The sequence below is a fragment of the Chiloscyllium punctatum genome, chromosome 23 (genome assembly GCF_047496795.1).
Source record: "Chiloscyllium punctatum isolate Juve2018m chromosome 23, sChiPun1.3, whole genome shotgun sequence".
NCBI classification, from domain to species: domain Eukaryota; kingdom Metazoa; phylum Chordata; class Chondrichthyes; order Orectolobiformes; family Hemiscylliidae; genus Chiloscyllium; species Chiloscyllium punctatum.
Window position 1 is genome coordinate 17,432,250 of NC_092761.1, and position 15,661 is coordinate 17,447,910.

Genomic DNA, 15,661 nt, shown 5'->3' on the forward strand with positions numbered 1-15,661 from the left:
TCTCTCTGTCCCCTTCTCTCTCTGACCCCACTCTCTCTGTCCCTCTCTCTCTGTCCCCTCTCCCTCTGTCCTCCGCTCTTTCTGTTCCCCATCTCTCTCTCTGTCCCCCTCTCTCTATGTCGCCCTCTTTCTGACCCCCTCTCTCTCTCTGCCCCCCTGTCTCTGTCCCCCCGTCTCTGCTCCCCTGTCTCTGCCCCCTCTCTCTCTGCCCCCTCTCTCTCTGCCCCCCTCTCTCTCTGTCCCCCCTCTCTCTCTGCCCCCTCTCTCTCTGCCCCCCTCTCTCTCTGTCCCCCCTCTCTCTCTCCTCCTCTCTCTGACCCCCATCTCTCTGCCCCTCTCTCTCTGTCCTCCTCTCTCTGCCCCCCTCTCTCTGTTCCCCCCCTCTGTCCCCCTCTCTCTGTCCCCCTCTCTCTCTGTCCACCTCTCTCTGTCCCCCCTCTCTCTGTCCCTCTCTCTCTGCCCCTCTCTCTCTGTCCCCCTCTCTCTGCCCCCCTCTCTCTGTTCCCCCCCCTGTCCCCCTCTCTCTGTCCCCTCTCTCTCTGTCTCCCTCTTTCTATGTCCCCCTCTCTACCTGTCCCCCCTCTCTCTGTCCCCCTCTCTCTCTGTCCCCCTCTCTCTCTGTCCCCTCTCTCTCTGTCCCCCTCTCTCTCTGTCCCCCTCTCTACCTGTCCCCCCTCTCTCTGTCCCCCTCTCTCTCTGTCCCCCTCTCTCTCTGTCACCCCCTCTCTCTGTCCCTCTCTCTCTCTGACCCCTCTCTCTCTGTCCCCCCCTCTGTCACTCTATCTGTGACCCCCCTCTCTCTGTCCCCCTCTCTCTCTGTCCCCCTCTCTCTCTGTCCCCTCTCTCTTCTGTCCCCCTCTCTCTCTCTGTCACTTCTGTCTATGACCCCTCTCTATCTCTACCCCTCTCTATCACCCTCTCTCTGTCCCCCTCACTCTATCCCCTCTCTCTCTGACCCTTCTCTCATTATGACCTCCCCTATTCCTCTCTCTCCCTCCCTCACCTTATGTCTCCCTTCCCTCTCTCTCTCTCTTTCTCTGTCTCTCCCTGCTCCTTCGCTCTCTCTCCATCTTCTCTCACTCTCGATCCCCCTACCTTGGTCTCTCTCTCCCCACCACCCTCCGTCTCTCTCTGACTGAATCTCTCTCCCTCCTGTCCCGCCCTTCCTATCTCTCTGACACACTGTCTCCCTGGTCCTTCCCTCTCCCTCTGACCCAGAGACTGGGGGTTGGTGGTGAGGCTGCGTGTTGGGGGGGCAGGTGGTGAGATGATCGAGAGATGTGGGAATTGGGATGTGGGGAAAATCGGGTAGAGACGGAATTGCGAGAGGGAGACCGAGACGGCAGGAGAGAGAGAGGGAGGGAGGGTGAGTGGGAGAGAGAAGAATGAAGGCAAGTGGAGAAACTCATGTTAGGGGTGTGAGAGAGAGAGGGGGAGAGTGAGGCAGAAAGAATAGTGGAGGCAGGTGGAGAAACCGGGGTTGGGGACTGTCTGAGAGGTGACCAGAGAGAGTGAAAGGGAGAGGTGGTGAGAAAGAGAGAGTGTGCAGAAAGAGAGAGAGAGGGAGAGAATTGAGGAGGAAAAGTGGGGGTGAGCAATTGGGGAGTCCAGGTTGGAGTGGGGTGGGGGGCGGTTAAACCCAGAGGGAGTTAAACCCAGCTCCTGAGCTCAGGGCGCGGTACCCTCCCCTTCCCTGAGGACCAGGACTTGGGGCTGAGTCTGTCTCTCTGCAGCTCAGCTTCTCCAACACAAAGACACACAACAACATCGGTCACTGCTGCTCGGCACGCTTTAATCAACATTTTTATTGGTTACAAATGGAAGTGATGGATCCAGTCAGTGGGATGGTGCCTTTTCTCACTGGCCTCTGAGTTGTGAGAAACATTGAAATGTTTCCCTGTAACCCCCCTGTGGGATAAGGATGCACAAACCAGCGCTACCCTCAGTCTGTTACCATAGCGACAGGCTGCTCCATCGCTGAAACACTGAACTGAAATGAGAAAATCCCGGATGGTGTGATTAATGAGGGAATTTGATGGATGGATGGATTTGGGTGAAGGGATATTTCAGCACATTCTTCAGCTGCTGCCTGAACTTAGTCTGGGTCACGGCATAAATCGCGGTGTTTGTGCAGCAACTGAGGAGCTGCAGCATGAAGCCCAATTCCTGCACAAAGGCATCGAGATACACAGACCGATATCCAAAATACCACATCCGTCTCCAAATAGAATACAGCATTAACATTGACCATAACAGGATGAAATTGGCCGAGATCACAAACAGTAAAATGATGGATTTTTTTCGGTTTCTCATTTCAGTGTCAGACTGAGCGTCCCCATTGGTGTGAGCGCGGAGTCTCCTGCGGGCTCTGCTGGTCACTATAATGTGTCTGACGGTGAGAACATTGAGCAGCAGAATCAGGAGAAATGGGACACACGGGGTTAGAATGTGGTGGAGGAACTCGATTGTGACCCAGACACTGGAGAATCGAACAGCGTCTGTTAGAGCACAAAACCAGGGGCGGTTCACCAGCCAATACCGAGCCTCGAGCATAAAATAACAGGAAATGTTCTTTAAACAGCTCAGCACAGTCACTGCTCCCAGAACCACAGCCGCCGTTTTCTCACTGCAATATTTACTTTTCAGCTTCTGGCAACAAATGGCCACAAACCGATCAAAGGTGAAAGTGACGGTGAACCAGACAGAGCAGTCAGTGGCTGCATAAAGCAGGACGGCGTGGATATTACACACCGGGACGGAGTCCTCCAGGAAATAAAACTGTCCCCGATAAACAATGGGAATGTGTCTCAGGATCAGGTCGAGGATAATGACCAGGAGATCCGCCGCTGCCATGGCCCCCAGGTAACGTCTGACACATGGAGACAATCCACAATCTTTATAAAGCAGGACGTAGATGGTCACTACGTTAACTGTGAGGAAAGAAAACAAACCCATTATCCATCAGCCTGGAGGCAAAGGGACCCGTTTGATCGGGGACCCAGTGAGATTTTCAAATGTGTCCCTGTATTCAGGGATTTATTAAAATAATTGGAGCTGGAATAACAGATGGGAAGGTCGGAATTACTGACAAAAATGTGACATAAACCACAAGAATCCCTCCCTCCCCAAACACACAGAGACACATCCATAAGGACAGATGGTTTCTAGAACATTCCCACACACTCGATCACTCGAGAGCAGATATAGGTCACTCCTTCCCAGTTCCTAATACGGAGGGTGGAAACGTTGCTGTCCTGAGGGATTCTCTCCCAGTTTCCTGAAGACAAACGGAGTTTGGGAATTCCTGTATTTTGGTCTAAATTGTGGTCGATCCTGTGTCATGAAGAAATGTAAACGCAGGGAAAACGTATTCACCCCTTTAACTGCCTGAGGGGCCTTCGGAACAGTGTCTCCTTCTCCCTGGAACGGGATCTCTTCCCTCGGGATCTTATCGTTTGTTCAATTCACTGACGTCCGGCCGTTCACAAACAATGTCAGGGACAGAACGTTCCGGGGAATGGCAGTTATAGAATGTCGGGGACAGAACGTTCGGGGAATGTCAGTTATAGAATGTCGGGGACAGAACGTTCCGGGGAATGTCAGTTATAGAATGTTGGGGACAGAACGTTCCGGGGAATGTCAGTTATAGAATGTCAGGGACAGAACGTTCCGGGGAATGTCAGTTATAGAATGTTGTGGACAGAACGTTCGGGGAATGTCAGTTATAGAATGTTGTGGACAGAACGTTCAAGGGAATGACAGTTATAGAATGTTGAGGACAGAACGTTCGGGGAATGTCAGTTATAGAATGTTGTGGACAGAACGTTCAAGGGAATGACAGTTATAGAATGTTGAGGACAGGACGTTGCGGGGAATGTCAGTTATAGAATGTCAGGGACAGAACGTTCCGGAGAATGACAGTTATAGAATGTTGAGGACAGGACGTTCCGGGGAACCCCTTGACCTGTCCATGACCTTTCCCCCCTCCCCACCCCACCAACACGATGTACTGTGCCTGGACACACTGTAACATTAATGGGGTGTGAGACGGAGCGTCCAATCACAGGAATGGGAACTAAAGGCATTGCCAGATCAGGTGAAATGGTTAGATATACCACATTCTCAATCCACCTCCCAGAACCAGCCCAGACACCATATACCCAGAGGAGATATCTGTTCACTGTGGAACACTGTACAGAACAAGCCAGTGTCCTGCTCAGTACAACCCAGCAATCTGGACAGATTCATCCATTACACTGGTCAATACAATCCAGCAATCTGTCCAGAGTGGAACACTGCGCAGACCACAGCAGTGCATTGATCTATAAACCCGGACTAGATATCTGTCCAGGACGGGGAGCTGTGTAGACCATAGCAGTGCATTGATATATAAACCCGGACTAGATATCTGTCCAGCACAGGGAGCTGTGTAGACCACAGCAGGGCACTAATGTGTGAACCTGAAACAAATATCCATCCAGCATAAGGAACTGCACAGACCACATGATTGTATTATCTATAAACTTCAACCAGAATGAGTGACCAGCACAGGGAACTGTGCAGTGATCACCCGTGCATTGATCTGTAAACCAGGAGCAGTTACCATTCCAGCATGTAGGACTGTGTACACCACCCCAGTACATTGATCTGTAAACCAGGAGCAGTTACCATCCCAGTATGTAGGACTGTGTACACCACCCCAGTACATTGATCTGTATCCCAGGAGCAGTTACCCTCCCAGCATGTAGGACTGTGTACATCACCCCAGTGCATTGATCTGTAACCCAGGAGCAGTTACCCTCCCAGCATGTAGGACTGTGTACATCACCCCAGTGCATTGATCTGTAACCCAGGAGCAGTTACCCTCCCAGCATGTAGGACTGTGTACACCACCCCAGTACATTGATCTGTAACCCAGGAGCAGTTACCCTCCCAGCATGTAGGACTGTGTACATCACCCCAGTACATTGATCTGTAACCCAGGAGCAGTTACCCTCCCAGCATGTAGGACTGTGTACACCACCCCAGTACATTGATCTGTAACCCAGGAGCAGTTACCCTCCCAGCATGTAGGACTGTGTACATCACCCCAGTGCATTGATCTGTAACCCAGGAGCAGTTACCCTCCCAGCATGTAGGACTGTGTACATCACCCCAGTGCATTGATCTGTAACCCAGGAGCAGTTACCCTCCCAGCATGTAGGACTGTGTACACCACCCCAGTACATTGATCTGTAACCCAGGAGCAGTTACCCTCCCAGCATGTAGGACTGTGTACATCACCCCAGTGCATTGATCTGTAACCCAGGAGCAGTTACCCTCCCAGCATGTAGGACTGTGTATCCCACCCCAGTGCATTGATCTCTAACCCAGGAGCAGTTACCCTCCAGCATGTAGGACTGTGTACACCACCCAGTGCATTGATCTGTAACCCAGGAGCAGTTACCCTCGCAGCATGTAGGACTGTGTACACCACCCCAGTACATTGATCTGTAACCCAGGAGCAGTTACCCTCCCAGTATGTAGGATTGTGTACCCCACCCCAGTGCATTGATCTGTAATCCAGAAGCAGTTACCCTCGCAGCATGTAGGACTGTGTACACCACCCCAGTACATTGATCTGTAACCCAGGAGCAGTTACCCTCCCAGTATGTAGGATTGTGTACCCCACCCCAGTGCATTGATCTGTAATCCAGGAGCAGTTACCCTCCCAGTATGTAGGACTGTGTACACCACCCCAGTACATTGATCTGTAACCCAGGAACAGTTACCCTCCCAGCATGTAGGACTGTGTACACCACCCCAGTACATTGATCTGTAACCCAGGAACAGTTACCCTCCCAGCATGTAGGACTGTGTATCCCACCCCAGTACATTGATCTGTACCCCAGGAATAGTTACCCTCCCAGCATATAGGACTGTGTACCCCACCCCAGTGCATTCCTCAGTAATACTGTATTCGATCCCTGCCCAGTGTGGGGAAAGTTGCAGCCCATGCTGGAACTGACAGGATGTGCAGCTCCCACCCATTTACAGCTCCATGTCTCCATTGTGCCCTGACAAGGGGGTGCTGTGTGTGTGAACATCACTGCCAGAGAGACCAAGCGGGGGAATCAGTTTAAATATCATCACATGGGAGGGGTTTGGGGTATAGACAGTGAGAGGGAGATTGAGAGACAGTGTCATGGAAGGATGTGTTCCCAGGTTGCAGAATACTGAAAGCTGGACACTTCGATAACATCCTGAAACATGAGCCAGCCTTCCCAGGAAAAATGGGAAAATGGGATATTGTTGTGAGGTCAGATGATGGAGAGTTTTGGATGAGCATTTGTTCTCCAGCTTTGTAAATGGAGTCCTTCATGGCTGGAGGTACTCACCATCACCCAGATGCCCCTGGATATTCCGTGATCCCTGACACTGGGGCCATCTTTAAAAGGCCAATGGGCACATGGTTGAGCTTTCTCAGTTTGGACCTGCCCTGGACAGTTTACCCCGAGCCTGGCAAATAAGGGGCAATTACACCATGGTTTGTCAACAGGGGTACGGAGGTCCTGGTGGCTGGGCTAGTACAGAGGGGGACCATTCTCTTCCCAGAGGGGGACATACCACCAGACCCACCGAGCATGGTCTGAGCTCCCCACCCAGCTCAGTGCAGTATCTGGGGTCTGAAGAAATGTCCAGCAATACAGGACAAGCATCAATTACCTCCCCCACTCTGTCAGGATAAGGGTCACTGTATTCTCTCACCTCCCTCACACTCACGGTATATCTGTTATAGCACCAACCACCGAACAAGGCTCATGGTCCACCACTCTCACTGCCTCATGCTGCACCTTCTCTCTCTGTCTCTGTCTCTGTCTCTGTCTCTCTCTCTCTCTCCCCCCCTCCCTCCACTTCACCCCCACACTAATAACACTGCATGGAATCAACACTGTGGACTGACTCCCTCCGGACACCTCACTATGACCCCCTCCACACCGATACTCACACTAACAGTAGGACCACACCCACTCCCTCCCTCCCTCCCTCCCTCTCTTCCTCCCATTCCAGGCGAAAGAGCCTGGAAAAAGACAGAAAGGGCCAAGCCAGGTGGTGGAGTGCCCGATATCCGTTCCCTCACCCCCCCACCCCCCACCGCCATCTGGGGAGGACCCTGGTACAAGCCGGAGAGGACCGGGACGTCTCGTGTGGAGATTCTGAAACATCCACGTCCCACCGACCGAGTAAGGAGCAATGTTCAGTGAAGGGCAATTCTCACTTTAAACCCACTGGCAGTTCTGTTTCCTCCCGGCACAACTTAGAAGCTGTGGCCCTGATGCCATCTCCCTTTTGTGTCGAGCTGGTACAAATGGTGGGCTCACATCACATCGTCACCACCACTTCCCAGGAAAGGAGCACCGAGACTGCCTCCTCCACCTCCCCCAATAAACATCTCAGATACTGAAACTATTCTTCAGTGAAAAAAGTCCCAGCCGATCCAGCCTCTCCTTATAGCTCACTCCCTACTTTCCCAGCAACATCCAGGTTAATGTCTTCTCAATCCTCTCCAACTTAATAATATCAACGTCAGTAATATCAAAGAGAATAGTCAAGGTATTTTCTAAGGGTATGGGGAGTCCAAAACTAGAGGACATAGGCTTAAGGTGAGAGGGGAAATATTTAAAAGTGACCTAAGGGGCAGCTGTTTCACCCAGAGGGTGGTGTGCCTATGGAATGAGCGGGCAGGATGACCAGACTGGACACAGTATTCCAGAAGAGGTCTCACCAATGTCCTGTACAACCACAACATGACATCCCCACTCTGATACTCAAAGGTCTGACCAATGAAGACAAGTGTGTTAAACACTTTCTTAACCACACTATCTATATGAGATGCAAATTTTAAAGAATTAAACCTGACGGCCTAGGTTTCTGTACTACAGCACTGCCAAAGGCTCTACTTTTAATTGTACAGGTCCTGCTGTTGTTTGATTTACCAAATCCAGTACCTCGCATTAATCCAAATTAAACTCCATCAGCCACCCCTCAGCCCAGTGAGTGATATTAATGTCACCGCCCCCTCCCCCTTCAATTTTAAAGTGCCCATCCCTCTCCAGGAGGCCTGCACACTCCGGCCTTGATTATCACAAAGACCCTGAGCTTGGTTTGCCTTGTGTGGTTTGGGGGAGGAGGGACAGATTGCAGACACAGTCAGTGGGGAGGAGAGGCTGGACAGTAATCAGCGGCCAGGAAGAGGGGAGTCGCACATTAGAGTTGGGTAAGAGTGATCGATGTTTTGTGACCAGAAATTAAGCTCTTCCTTCGTCTCTGGTGTTCAGTAATAAATATCTAATTGAGACCCTTCATTGGGCATTACCTTCATTACCATTCTTATTTTTATTGAATCCCTGCAGTGTTGACACAGGCCCTTCGGCCCAACAAGTCTATACCAACCTTCCCAAACCATTTCCCTATATTTACCCCTGACTAATTCACCTAACCTAGAAATCCCTGAACACTACAGACAATTTAGCATGACCAATCCACCGAACCTACACAGTTTGTGGTAGGAAACTGGATCACCCATTATAAGTTCACGCAGACAAGGGGAGAATGTGTAAACTCCACACAGACAGTCACCCAAGGCTGGAATCAACCACAAGTCCCTGGTGCTGTGAGGCAGTAGTGCTAACCACCGTAGTACCCTTTGGATGATCCCTAACCAGCATTCACTGGAATCTACTCACTGCCTAAAGCAAAGGGAATTCAGTCAAATCCAAACTCTCCCAGGATGAAATCCCATTGCTCGTAGCTTGTGTGAGTACAATATCTTCAGAAGCAGAATAACGTTTTGGACAATCTCACAATTTTTCCTTTGTCACACGTTTCAATAATATTTGGACAAAGTTCTTTCAAGTTAAAATTGCAGAGATTGTGTGTGTCTGTGTGTGTCAGCATTTTTCGAAAGGGAAATATTGATTATATAATTGCAATACCCAAACAGTTTGCCATTCATCTTTCCACCATAGTTTGAGTAACATTGCTTTGGATCATGAACATGTTGTTTTAGCAGATTAAAGAAACTAGTCTGACTTGTTCCTAAAACTGACACTGACCCAGTCTGAGATCGATATCATCGGATATAACCAACCTGGTCACATTTAACATTTGTTTTGAGCAGTGGAGGAGTGGGACTAGAAAAGGAAACAGTGACCCAAAAAGCTGGGGAACTATAGACCGGTGAGCCTGATGTCAGTGGTGGGTAAGTTGTTGGAGGGGATTCTGAGGGACACGACTTACATACATTTGGGAAGGCAAGGGCTGATCGGAGTAGACAACATAGCTTTCTGCATGGGAAAGCATTGATTTGGTTGAGATTTTGAAGAGGTGACAAAGAAGATTGATGAAGGCAGTTTGGTAGGCATTGTCTATATGGACTTCAGCAAGGTGTTCATTTAAAGAACAAAGACCAAAGAAAATTTACAGCCCAGGAACAGGTCCTTCTCCCTCCAAACCTGAACCAATCCAAATGTACTGTCTAAATCTGTCGGTCAATTCCTAATCATCTGTCTCCCTCTGCTCCCCACCTCCTCATACATCTGTCCAGACGAATCTTAAATGAATCTACCGTGCCTGCTTCCACCACATCTGCTGGAAACGCATTCCAAACGCCTACCAGCCTCGACGTGAAGTACTGACCAGGTGTATTCCCCTTAAACATTCCACCTCTCACTTTGAAAGTATGACATCTCGTTATTGAATCCTTCAACCAGGGAAAAAGCTTGTCTCTATCCATACTGTCTGTACACATTGTGATTTTGCAAACCTCAACCAGGACCCCCTCAACCTCCTTTTTTGTAGTGAAAATAAACCGAACCGACTCAGCCTCTCTTCATAGCTAGTATTTCATTCCGATTGGTAGACAGATGAGTAAGTTTCAGTCACATGGGATACAGAGGAAGCTCGTCACAATTGGCTTGAAGGAAGACGGATATTTTTCAGACTGGAGGCTTGTGAGTAGCAGTGTGCTGTAAGAATCAGTACTGAGTTCACTGTATTTCATCAATTATGTAAAGGATTTGGATGTGAATATTTGGGCCATTGTTAGTAAGTTTACAGATGACATCAGAAAGGTGGTGTAGTAGATTATCTCAGAGTACAACAAGACCGCAATTAGATGGGACAAAAGGGGCAAGGAGTGACAGATGAAGTTTAATTTAGAGAAATACGAGGTTTTTGTATTGTGTGAAAGCAAATCAAGGCAGAAATTATACACTTAATGATAAGGTCCTGGGGCGTGTTGTGAAACAAAGAGACCGAGCGATGCAGGTATTTTGTTCCTTGAAAGTGGAGTCGCAGGTAGACAGAGTGGTGCAGAACACATTTGGCACATTTGCCTTAATCAGTCAGAGCATTGAGTATAGGAGTTGTGGTGGTATGTTACATCTGTACAGGACGTTGGTGAGGCCACTTTCAGAATACTGCGTACAACTCGGTTTTCTGCAGAAATGATTTACACAAATGTCCCAGGAGTGGAGGTTTGAGCTTTAGGGAGAGGTTGATTAGGTTGAGGTGTTTCCCCCTGGAGTGTCAGAGGCTGAGGGGTGACATTATAGAGGTTTATAAAACCATCAGGGGCATGGATATTCTGAACAGCCACGTTATGCTCCCCAGGATAGGGGGTGTCCAGAACAAGAGGGCAGAGGTTGAAGGGGAGAGGGCGAATGATTTACAAGGGACCTGAAGGTAAATATTTCACACAGAGAGTGGTGCGTACATAGGAAGTGCTGTCAGAGGAAGTGCTGAAGGCGGTTACAGTCGCACATTTAAAAGTATCTGAGAGGAGGAATATTGGCCAAATGCTGGCAAATGGGACTGGATCAGATTTGATATCTGATTGGAGGGAACGGATTGGACTAATGGATGACTCTCTGATTCTACAAGAGAGATGACAAAAAATTCTGAAAGAACTTGTCAAGTCAGAATTCTCTTCACTGGAAGTTTATTTTGTCTCTATGCTCATATTGATTGAATGCTGCGTTGGGTAAATATTTGACAGAGAAGTGAATCATGCATAATGGGACACAGACAGGAAAGTGGGGCTGAGACCCCAACCTGATCAGCCACAATCTTAGTCCCTGGTAGAGAACGCTCAAAGTATCTAATGACCCACTCCTGCTCCTCAGTGTCATGTTCCTGTGTTCCATTCAGCCCCTCATACCTGCTAGACAGGAGCAGTTGGAGGCTACTTACTCCTATAACCTGGTGCACAGAAACACAGGAGACTATTCGGCCCTTCAAGACTGTCCCACATTGTTTGAGGTGATTTGGGAAATGTAATTGGGAAGCCCAGGCTGGGTATGAAAGAGGCCCCTCATCTCTCTTTGCAGAGGTCCTCCTCTCTGCAACTTGTGATTCATTTGTTGGTCATGTTGTAGACCCAGATTCACTGTGATTACAGCCCACATACCTCACCAAGCAATGGCTCACAAAATCCTCTGGTCTCCCTGACTGCAACATTCAATAACAGAACTTTCATGAAAATAACACCCACTAACTTTCAAATAATAGAATGGGAGAACATCAGAAACAGGGGCAGGTCGTTCACTCCCCAAGGCTGCCTTACCCTTCACTAAGATCATGGCTGATCTGTTCTTGGTCTCAAATCCTTTTTCATACCCAATTATTCATAGCACTCACTTCCTTGACAGGTCAATATCTATCTACCTCCTCTTCAAATACTTTCAGTCATCTTGCTCCCCAACACTCTTGAGAAGAGAAATCCACTCATTCAATCCTACCTGTTTGAAGAAAACAGTTGCTGCTCCTATATCATGGCTTATTGATGTGAACAAAAGAGGTTGACTCAAGGGTTCAGGTAAAAATGACTGGCCCCGATATCAAGGCAGTGATTAACTTCTGTTGACACCAAGGAGCTGGACTTAATGGGAATCAGAGTAAACTCTCCAGTGTTTGGTGTCAAACATGGCACAAAGTAAGATGTTCATCATCTCAGTTCTGGGTCACCTCTGTCGGAGATCGTTAGGTCAGCTTCCTTTTCTCAAAGATATTCAGCTGCTTCATCAATGTCTCCCCGACCCACCCTCCCCACCATAAGATCAGAAGTGGGGATGGTCGATGAAGATTCCACAATGTTTGGAACATTTTTTCCCCCCTCAGCTCCTGAACTGGTCTGTGTCCATTGCAGCAAGACCCTGACTCCATTGAGACTTGTGCTGTTAAAGTGTCAGTAACATTCATGTAACAGTACATTGCCACAGTAAAACAAGAGTTCATTCACCATCTAACTCTGGTTTCACAGGAATATGAGGAAGCCATTCAGCCCATTTACACTATTGGAGAAGAACAGTGACAGCCCATTCAGCGCCTTCAGCCTATTACTCAGGAAGAGAAGGAGTCTAGTGTGATGGACCACACCAGAGCCCCCCGAAAATATTTGAAGGCAGTAGCCGCGATTCTAATGTTTTCTTATTTTAAAGGAATTGTAAAGTTTCTGTTCCAGATGCAATGTGATTGGTCAAACTACTCGGTGGTAAGCAAAACACCATTTACTTAAACACAAAAGATGACACAAAACCAAAGAAAGAGGAATTTAGAATAATGTAATTACATTGGACATCTTAACAGAATAATAGATCTAGGAGCTATTACTAATGAACTATTCTAACATAGGAAACTCCCATAAACACAGCCCTTGGCAAAAAGAAATATTCAGATACAGAATGCCACAAACATTTCTCCAATCCAAGAATTAAAAACAGCAGCAAGAGAAAATTCAGAGAGAGTATCAGCTAGGAGACATTCCTTAAAGCTTCCAACTTTGTGGAGACCCCAATAGTTTCTGATGTTACTGAGAAACCAAAACCCAGTGATCCTAATCTGTGAGAGCTGGCCACACCCATTCAGACTTGATGGCCTCCCTCACTGTTACTCAAGTGGTCTTAACTAGCCAGCTTGGTAACAATCGTTCAATCTCTCTCTTAAAAAAAACAGGACAAAATGACCCCTTAAAGCTGCAGCATTGTCACACTTGTCAGCACATCGAGCTGTCAAACAGGAACCCAGTCAGGCCCTTGGCCCTGTCCAATTGGACGAGGAAGTAGCCAGTCAGTCCCTTGAGCCACTTACACAGGAACAGAAGGATGCCATTTCCACCTCAATGCGCTTACACGGGGGCAGAATTAGGTAATTTATGCTGATTCCTGATGAATGTCTTATGCCCGAAACGTCGATTCTCCTGGTTCTCGGACGCTGCCTGTCCTGCTGTGCTTTTCCAGCAATCCACTATCTACTCTGATCTCCAGCATCGGCAGTCCTCACTGTCTCCTAATTGATGCTCTAACATGATGAACAATTGGAGCAGAGGCTGCACAGAGAGATTGCTCCACGGTGTTCCTCTTGGCTCCGTGGCTTATGATACACACGTGGGACTTTAACGTGGTTTTCTCGAGGTGAGCAGGGAAGCCATATGTCTTGTGTAAAGTCTCAAGAAGGCACCTTCCATCTCCAAGAAGACAGCCTGGTGTTCTCTATGTAGGGCAGAAGTGGGTGGGAATGGCTACCTGTTTCAAATAGAAGATATTGTGGCTGCTGTTGGGGATTGTGAGCAACCTGACGTTCAGTACAGGGTTCACACGCCGACTGCACAATAACATGGGGAGAGTTAATTTAGGCATATAAACTGTTAGGAAAGTCACGTTAGACTGATGAATGGATGCTCTAAGTTCAAATAATGGTGATCTTGTTCATGTTGATCTTGTCTAGTGCACGTCCTGTTCAGTGTAACCTGTATGCCTTACCCTGTCCAAGTCTATTTCCACCCTATGATCTGTCTGGCCATGCTTCCTATGATCTTCCTCCACTGCTCATAAATAAAGTTTTTCCCTGTATTGAGATACACGTGACAATAAATCAAACCATCAATCCTGGGTAAAGTATAGAATTTCTCTCCCTGTCAATGTCTTTTTTGGAAATAAGTGATCGCTACCACTCCTCGTGTTTCAGCATCACCATTTCCTCGTCTCTCACAGTACTACAGATTAAACACTCAGCTCCTTCACTTTATTCACATGATACCATCACTGGTTTATGTGGTAAGGAGATCATTCCTTACAAAAGTGATCAAACCTGTACAGAGTGCCCCGAGTTCTCTCTCAGCAAAGCTCTACAACAGCAGGAAGATGGCTTTACTTATGTACTCGAATCATCTTACAATGAAGGACAGCATACCATTGACTGCACCCATTACTTTCACAGGGTTTGATTCGGAGCAGTCAGCATGAACTTGTGAGTGGGAGATCATGCTTCCCAAATTTCTGAGAGTCCTTTGGTGAAGTGACCAAGAAGGTTGACGAGGGAAGAGCGGTAAACGTAGTCTGTAATGATTTCAGTAAGTCCTTTGATAAGGTTTCACATGGCAGGCTGCTCTGGAAGGTTCCATCACGTGGAATGTTGGGGGATTTGGCCAATTAGATACACAGTTGGCTTGATGGTAGGATGCAGCGGGTTTAGTGGAAGGATGCTTGTCAGACTGGAGGCTGGGCCCATAGCTGTTTGTTATCTATGATTGGGTTGAGAATGTACAAGGTATGATTAGTAAGTTCGCAGATGACACTAAAATAAGTGGGATTGTGATTCGTGAGGAAGATTATCACAAATTGCAGCAGACCCTTAATCAAGTGGGCAAGTGGGCCGAGAAATGGCAAATGGAATTTAAAATAGAAGTGTGAGGTCTTGCATTTTGGAATCTCAAATCAAGGTAGGAGTTCCATGGTGCATGGGAGAGCCTTATGGGGTGTAGTGGGCAGAGAGACCTTGGCGTTCAGGTGCACGGTTCTCTGAGAGTGGAGTCACAGGTCGACAGGGCAGTGAAAAGGTCATTTGCGACACTGGCCTTCATCAGGCAGGACATTGAGTATAGAAGTTGGGAATTTATGTTTCAGTTACACAGGACTTTGGTAAGGCTGCACTTGGAGTATTCAGTTTTGTCACCTTTGTTATGGGGAGGATGTTATGAAATTAGAAAGCGTGCAGAAGAAATTTACAAGGACATTGCCAGGACCCTTTGGTCTGAGTTATAGGGCGAGGTTGGGCAAGTAGGTCCTTTTCTTTAGAGTGGAAGAGACTGAGGAGGGTCCTTATAGAGCTGTATAAGATCATGAGGGATATGGATAGGGAGAATACTCTCAGTCTTTTCCAAGGTTTAGAAAATCGAGGACGAGAGGGGATCAGTTTAAGGTTAAAGGGGAAGGAATAAAAGGGAACCTGAGGGGCCACTTCTTTACACAGAGGGCTAGTACGTGGATGAGCTGCCAGCAGATGTGGTTGAGGGGGGTACATTAACAACATTTCAATAGCATTTGGATAAATATGTGGATCGGAAAGGACTGGAAGGATATGGGCCAACTGCAGGGAATTGGGGTTAGCGTGGATGGACATTTACAAAGTGGTGTCAAACCCCTCTGTTAATTAAACCCAAACATCCAGAAAAGCTCGCCTCACCTTGTTAAACTGTTAAGATATGAGTGACACAGATCTCCTACATTCCACTATTTAAACAAAAATTAACAAGTTAATTTCTTAACTTTAAAAGTGAACACTAAACAACAACTATTCACAAATACAAGCCCCTCTTGTCTGAGCTAATTACTATCTGACTCAG

General features: G+C 47.8%; 1 long non-coding RNA gene across 1 annotated transcript; it reads left to right on the top strand.

Moving 5' to 3' along the window:
- Nucleotides 1-2,632: 2,632 nt before the first annotated feature.
- On the top strand, nt 2,633-13,942 carry LOC140493964 (uncharacterized). The gene is made up of 2 exons (XR_011963808.1): nt 2,633-2,862; nt 12,302-13,942. It is a non-coding gene; the product is annotated as an uncharacterized lncRNA (long non-coding RNA).
- Nucleotides 13,943-15,661: the final 1,719 nt, after the last annotated feature.